This window comes from Spinacia oleracea, chromosome 5 (assembly GCF_020520425.1).
Source record: "Spinacia oleracea cultivar Varoflay chromosome 5, BTI_SOV_V1, whole genome shotgun sequence".
Classification (NCBI taxonomy): domain Eukaryota; kingdom Viridiplantae; phylum Streptophyta; class Magnoliopsida; order Caryophyllales; family Amaranthaceae; genus Spinacia; species Spinacia oleracea.
In genome coordinates this window covers 92,173,462-92,181,712 of record NC_079491.1, presented here as the reverse complement: position 1 = coordinate 92,181,712, position 8,251 = coordinate 92,173,462, and the positions used below count along the sequence as shown (strand labels likewise).

Sequence of the window (8,251 nt, the reverse complement as noted above, 5' to 3'; positions counted from 1 at the left end):
TTCAAGGAAATAAAGATATGCTAAATATTGATGCTACACGCATAAACACTGGCAAAGGATCAAGCAAGATTCCCTTGGAGTTAACCATTGATAAGGACGAGCTATAGAGCATCGTGTTTTGAAATGGCAACATGGGTTGGAGACCATGAGTTGTTGCGTGGGAAATTAAAATATTAATTTCTATGTTCTAAGATACAGCTGGAAAGTCTTCCACATGTCTGTGAACTGCTTGGATAAGTAAATCCAAACAAAGCATCACTAGCAACCTAAACAGTTGAAGTAAAAGTACTTATTGCCTAAGAAGCAATAAAACAGAGTTGTTTATATTAATGAGTTCTTCATTGAACTTTGGTGGATCACATGTCTGCTAACTTGATGGCTCTTCATTGCAAAATGCGTAGAACCACTATCGAAGTAAGAAAGACTAGATCACATAATAAACAAACTCAAAAGATCTTATCATCCTATCTCGAATATCATTCGATGAAAAAGATATTAAGATTGGCAAAGCATGATAACTAAACCTATGCAACAAGTGAGAAAGCAACGCTCACATTGTAGCACTGGAAATCAAGCATAGCTTTGAATTCCATGAAATGTTTTAAAGATGGGTTCGAGGCCCATGGTTGTAAAACATTGGGGTTGAACATTTATCATATATGAAATGAATTTTCATATTCCATTTAATCTTGGTTTAGTATTAAATGATGAGTCCCTTCAATTTGACGATATATTCAAGATAGACTGTCAGGACCAGTCCTGTGACTAAGAAATGTCTATCAAATGAACTTGAATGTCAAAGGTTGAAAATGGTCCCTAATCGGAGTTTTCTATAAAATTGGACGCATAGAAAACGTTAGACGATTAGAATGCAAGATGACTAGTAGTTCTGTTTCTTGAACTATGTGGACATGGCAATGTCATAATCATTTGCATAGATACTTACTTTGGGAAGACTAGTATCGGACAAGACCTATGAAACTTTACTGTAAGAGATGAAAATCTGTCATAAGTAAATTTCATTAAAATTATTAGACACTAAATCCTCAATACCTGAGTGATTTGAGATTACTTGATTGAGAACTGGTTGCTTTGACGTTGACCAACCGTCGCACCGTAAAAGGAGGCTATAAAGTCAACGCTCAGGTAATCACCTATCAAACGAAGTCTAATCTCAAGATCGCAAGATTGGGATTGTCCTCCCATAAATCGGGATGAGATGCTTAAAAGTTGTACAAGGCCACTCGGAGAGCTAGAAACTGTGAAATGCATGGCCGTGCTCGGATGAATCATAGGCTATGATTATCTGTTTATTTGATCAGTTGAACTCTGAAACCGAGAAACACCTCTGGACATAATAAGGATGACAACTCTTACCTTATGTTCAAGAGCAAGCATCGAGCGACAAAGGAATTAGGAAATGCACACTTGTCCCTAAGGACAAGTGGGAGACTGAAGGAAATAATGCCCTTGGTCCAAGTATGCATTCAATGTTAAGTCTAATAAATGCGGTTCAGTATTAATTAACAAGTTAATAATTCAGTGAGATCAAGTGAGCTGAATGCCTAGCTAGAGGCCGCTTCAGTTCAAGTGGAATTAATGATATTAATCCACAGTTTACTCTTGACTGAACCCGTAGGGTCACACAAATAGTACATAAACGGATCAAGTATTTAATGGCATTAAATACTCCATCTATGGATATTCGGAATCGACGGATCTTGGTTTCAGTGGGAGCTGAGATCGTCACAGGCAAGAAATGAATACTCCGGAAACGATGATATTGCCGGAAACGGAAATATGGATCGTATCGGAAATATAAATATTATCCAAGTCGTAGATGTTGCCGGAAACGGAAACATGGTACGTATCGGAAAATATTATCGGAAATGGAAATATTGCCGGAATCGGAAATATTGCCGGAAACGGAAATATTGTCAGAATCGGAAATATTATCGGAATCGGAAAATAATTCCGGAAACGGAAATATTAAATATTTGTTCGAAACGGAAATTGATTCCGGAATCGGAAATATTGAATATTGTTCGTATCGGAAATGAATTCCGGAATCGGGAAATTAATCGGAAGCGTATCGTACGAATTAGCATCGGACGAGGCCTGCCAGACGAAGGCCCAGCACGAAGCCGGGCCATCGCCCAGCAAGCCAGCGCGCCACAAACGCACCAGCCAAGGCTGCGCCAGGCCCACCGCAAGGCAGGCCCAGCGCGCGCCAAGGCTACGGCAGCGTGTGGGCTTGCGGCAGTGGGCTGCGAGCTCGCGGGCTGCGCGCGCGCGCATGGCGCCCCTCGTGGGCTGCTGTGCGTGCGTATGTGTTTGTGTGCTACTCGAATCCTAAAGCTACCGGGATTTGTCATATGATTAAATCTAATCCTAAAAGATTTAGTTTATTTAATTAGAGTCCTAGTAGGATTATAATTAAATAAATTAGTATCCTAATAGGATTCCAAATCCTTTTCCATAACTCTATAAATAGGTGCCTAGGGTCACATATTTAGATCGAGCATTCAAGTATTCAAAGTGAGTTTTTGAGAGCAAAATTCAGCCATACAATTGCCTATAAAGTGCCGAAAATTCTAAGTACCTTAAGGGCGATTCTAGTTGGTCAATCTTAAGGCGGATCCGGACGTGCTGTGGACTAGCTACGGAGGGACGACACTTGGAGTCCTAAAGACTTGTTCTTGTTCGGTTCGGGCGCAGCTAGGGAAGGCACGCAACAAAGAGTATGCATCTAAGCTATGCTAAATGATTATGTGTAAATAATATGTTTTCCTGGCTTTATGGTTTTTCCGCATGATTTATGAATTGTCATATGTATCATAACCTAAGAGAAGAAGGAATGCACGTTTCGTCCTCTACCCAACAAATCTACTCCCTTTGGCCTAGGCTATGAACCAACGGAGGAAGATATTGCTGAGCGCTTGTCTAGACTACGTCTTAACCCAGCTAAGGCCAAACAAAACACCCTTCTTCCCCCGTATCAAAGAACTCTTAACGGAATGTTTGTTCGGGAAGGAGAAGAACACCCATGCTGTGATTTCCCTGAACCCTTCGCTCAGGATGGCTTGCTAAAACCCGGATTTGAAATTTTCCATGACTGCCATACCTTGGATAAGGCACCTCACCTCACCAAGACCAAAACAGCTGAAATATTGGACAACCAGGCTCTATGGACACTGTTTAACGAATCGAGGCCTATGGAGGACGAGACTGTGATGAGTACCCTACTACTAGAAAAATCGGATACAGAGGCAAGTCATAATTGCCTCTAAAAATAGGGATGTAGCCTCTAATGGCCCTCTGAAGCAAAAATGTGTATGCCTCTAATAAGTCCGTCGCTAATTAGTAGTTGCCTCTAAAGGCCCCTTTTTAAGGCAATATAGCGCGTTGCTTCTAAAAGCACATACAATTAGAGGCAACAATATATCTTTGCCTCAAAATATATTTAGAGGCAATATAAAAATTGCTTCTAAAAGTCGCATATATTTAGGGGCAACCACATAATTTTGCCTCGAAATAAAATTAGAGGCAATATAATGTTGTCTCTAAATGCCACATATATTTAGAGGCAATGATATATCTTTACCTCGAAATATAATTAGAGACATTATGAAATTTGCTTCGAAAAGTCGCATATGTTTAGGGGAACCATTTTATTTACCTCAAAATATAATTAGAGGCAATATAAAACATTACCTCTAGAAGTCATATACATTTAGGGTCAACCATATAATTTTGCCTCGAAATATAATTAGAGGCAATATCATATTTATTTTTTCAAATAATGACATTTATATGCAATTTAAGACTTACATGAAAGGTTTTTAGAAGCACCGTAAATAATCTAACATATTATCCATACATTTCCAAGCACAATCACCTATAAGCTAATATTTGGTAAATAAGTAATATTATTAACCAAAAGCGAACCAAATATTATTACAAAAAAAAAACACCCTAGACCTTGCAACAACCTGCAAGCCCAAAACTACATAAAACTAAGCTAGCCAACCAAACTCTAAAACCAATACAAAAATACACAACCGACAAAGAAACAAAAACTACCTAAGTCAATCCAAATCGGTCTAAAGTAGCTTGTACAAACAAACCACACCATATGCTACATGTAACTCTTCTTCATATTTGCGGCCACCTTTCAGGCTTCGAGAAAAAACAGTAGCAATGCGCAGAATAAATTACAGATCACCCATCAACAAAGTGGAGATCAATAGGACAACAAGAATCAGAACAACAGAGCATCTAGGGCAGCACAACATACAAAATCAACAGCCTAGTTTTGCACCACAGGCTCAGATCAGAGACACCAAGCCAACCAACCACCATTTTGTTTATGAAATATTCCGTTAGGTGTTCGTCGAGAGTGAATAAAGTTCCTGGCCTTGCTCATCCATATATTCATAGCACACCTGAAATTTTGCATTCAGACAAAATAAGGACGGTCTGTAATGCTTAAAAGTCAGTAGTTCGGTATAAACTATGCAAGTTCTACACAAACTAACATGATCGGATGCATAACAAACTTGTCAATTTTCCATACTTAAGTTGGAAACTTTCATCTGGTGAAATTTGTAGGGTTAGAGAACTTTAAGTCTTGTACTACTGGAAACTTAAAACAGTAAGGAAAATTGCAACAATATGCAATCAATGACTGTCATTATGCCTGCTCTATAGGTTCACTTTGCTTTAGGGTTTTAGGGTTTATGGTGAATTTATGCAACAAACTTAAATGAGATTTTGCCTTGGAGGGGTAATTTTTCTGAAGATGCACATTAAATTGTATCTAAACAGATTCCATCCTCATTGTATATACATAAAAGATTCTGACTTTTTGGTGGTTTTAGAGAATGGTGAATAAATACGGTACCTGCTATTTACCTTAGTGTAATAAATCGGGTTCCTCATATCACACCTCAGAGCAATTACATGTGTACAAGAAGAAAATGTAGGAACAATAGCTAGGCAATGTTGTGAGCAATCAAGGTAAAGCTAAACCAATAGATAGCCAATGTTGTAAGCAATCTTATTGCAAAATAAACAAATAAAACAGTCATAAGCAATCATATTGCAAAATAAAATACAATTATCAGAATCAGACAATGTTGTGAAGTAAAAAAGAAAACATTTAGCAATAGAATCAGGCTGCACAAACCTTTCGAACTGTAAGCTGCCATTATAGATGAAGAAAAACCGGGAAACTACCCTAAATTACAACAAATATATAGACCAGAAAAATGGGGTAAATTAACAATCCATATAATGAACATTCAGAGTTTCAGCAGTGGAGCTTTTTTTACTGTTGTTTTTAAATGTTAATAGACAACCAAATTAGAAAAGGAGTACCGCTAGTGCTATTTATATTATTCCTTCTGTCCCAATGCTAATGTCAATATATCCATCTTCTATGCGGCTTAAATCATCAAAAATGAACTCTATAGATTACTTTACGGTCTATGAGTCTATGTAAATGGGATGCAGAAAATACTCCAATGCCTCTGAATCATAAAATTCTCAAGCAAGCATAAGTAGGGAATTCATATTGTCGAATATGCACATTCTAAGTGCAAATACAAGTCAGCATACGCAGATAGGACTACATAAAGTAGGTAGAGACGAAAGAAAAAAACAAGTATTACGAAATAGAAACCTGTAACTGTTCACTAGCAACCTCAGTGTCTAACGCAAATTTCCTTTGAAGCTCTTGAAATTATAGTGAATGGTATATTTCTGACAAATACGGAGATGACTTACTGTGCACTTAAATTCACTTCAGACAGCGAAAACCACCGTCAAGGCACCAACGTAAATTGAGAAAAAAGTAAGGAACTTAAGCAGAACTCCAAGCAAATAATCAATCAAAATAGTAGACATCAACTAATAAATGGCGGGCACCAAGATACTCATGATCTGCTAAACAGTAAGGGCATCAACTTTTAGAATAAAACTTTACCAATATCAATCAGTTTATTATAAACGTTCACCAATTCTACCAATAGTTTGTTTAGATGTTTGGAGAAACCATCCTAAAAAATTATACCAGACAACAAGTTCGGAAATTAGGAAAGGGGGAGATTCAATGAAATAAAGAAATTTACATGGGAGTATCATAATTCGCAACAAAAATTATCCAGAATTATCACTTGATACACTTAATCAACATTGCAGTACTGAAAAAGCCTCTAATTAAATCATACGAATAAACAGGATTACAATCTCAAAATTGTATAGATGGGATGAGCATGAGAACAATTTTATAGGGCAAAGACAATAGAATAAAATAGCATACATAGAAGCTTCAAAAGTAACTCACGAATTAGGTAAAACAATGGAATGTAGAGGAGTTCTATTGCAAATGAATCACCAGAGCAAGATTAGAATAGGGATGTTCATAAAACTCAATCATACGAATTCCTTATTAAGAAACCCTAATTCAAGCCTTGTAACAAAATACACAAATTCCAATGATAATTGATTAATAATTTAAACTACAGCTTAAACTATGAAATGAAAGACAAATTCAAAGAGAAACATGCAAAATAACCGTTCTTATTGCCAAACAGGACGCCAATCGCCAATTTTTCTAACTTCCGATTCAGAAACCTAATCGCCATTTCGCCTGCTTGAAAGAACGAAGAGGGTGAATAAGAATGAAAGTGTTGAGATTTTTGGGAGAAAACTGAATTTATACCATAATTAATATCAACATACTCAAAGCAGGAACAGAATCAACCAAATATAAAAACCAGTTTCCACAAGAAAATCATCAGTCGACTTAGTAGTGACAACAAAATTACAGTACAGAAGTAAGATTCAAGTTTAAGCGCAAATCGCAGAGAACAATGGAAAACTGGGAAATCCTCTTCACATTTCACGAAAGTGAACAACCTTGAAAAAATTAGGGTTTCATAACATAGAAACCAGAAAATCAAAACTAACCAAAATCAAATTAATCGTAATAACAAATCAAAACCCTAAACTTTTTAATAAATCAGATTTATCGAGGCTCAAAATAAGGAAATTTAAGAAATTCACAAAATTAAGAGAAAAATTACCCACTATTGTTGAGAACGATGAGTTTAAGATAGTTACGATGGTGAGTTGACATTGATAATATGAATTAATCAGAGAATTAGAAAGAATTTTTTTGGTCTTTCCGATTTTTTTTAGATGAGAGAACAAAGCAGCAGAAGGGAGAACAGAGCAGCGGGCCACACCCAGCGAAGAAGAGGGGGAGACGTCGACGAAAATTTCAGGCGACAAGAGTAGAGGAAAGAGGTGGTGGAGTTTGGTGTGGTTGTGGACCTTGTGGTGGAGTTTGGTGTGGTTGTGGAGAAAAGCAGGGACAAATGAGGGCTTGAAAATGTCGAAGAGTATAGTACGAATTGACGTTTTTGCAAACCAAAGAAGAAAAATAAAACCATGTCCATTTTCAAGAATTAATATGGGTGGTTAACCAAGGATTAGAGTTGATCTTCAAACTAAAGATTTTTGTTGTCAAAGATTTACTTTTTGACTTTTAATTCAATACTTTTGCTTTCATTACGGTTTAACGGTTCGATTTTGTATTAGGTTGAACCAGTTCTTTGAAATAGGTTGGATTAAAACGAAATTATTTGGTTAGATGGTTGATTTTGGTCAATATTAAAAACTGGTGGGTCAGCTTAATTATATTCTACATTTTGTTTCAAACTATGTCAGGTCATATTTTAGTTATGTTTTCTCTAAACGCGTCTTTAATTTATACTCAATTTTAATGTGTGCGGTCATTTGGAGTATTCACGTGTAAAGTAATGTTATTTTTATGCTTAGAAGATGATTAATATCTTTTACGATTTAATAAATTTTTTGCGTTTGTGCGCATGCAAATCTTTACTCGCACTGACGAGAGCATAGGCGGTTAGGGAAGTTTACCTTAGGATTAGCATTAGTTTGTAGCTTCAATTCTCTACATTTAAAGCACTTTAATTCCTGTTTTCATTCATCAAAATTCATAGTGTTCTTCATGTTCTTCTTAAATTCTGATTTTCTATTTCAAGCAATTTTGGCATAATTCTTACTATTCTCTTTAATTAGTTCTTTGATTCTTTTCTTTCTTTTTAGTTTAGTTTATACTTCAATTGATTTTATTGGATTAATTTTGCACATTGAATTTTTGTTGATTTTTTGGATTAATTTTGCACATTGAATTTTGGTTGATTTTTTGGATTTATTTTTC

General features: G+C 36.2%; 1 long non-coding RNA gene across 1 annotated transcript; it reads right to left on the bottom strand.

The window, feature by feature from the left end:
- Window positions 1-3,881: 3,881 nt before the first annotated feature.
- Window positions 3,882-7,482, bottom strand: LOC110788725 (uncharacterized). Its single transcript, XR_002533426.2, has 3 exons — window positions 7,089-7,482; window positions 6,578-6,652; window positions 3,882-4,445 (listed from the first exon to the last, which is right to left on the bottom strand). It is a non-coding gene; the product is annotated as an uncharacterized lncRNA (long non-coding RNA).
- Window positions 7,483-8,251: the final 769 nt, after the last annotated feature.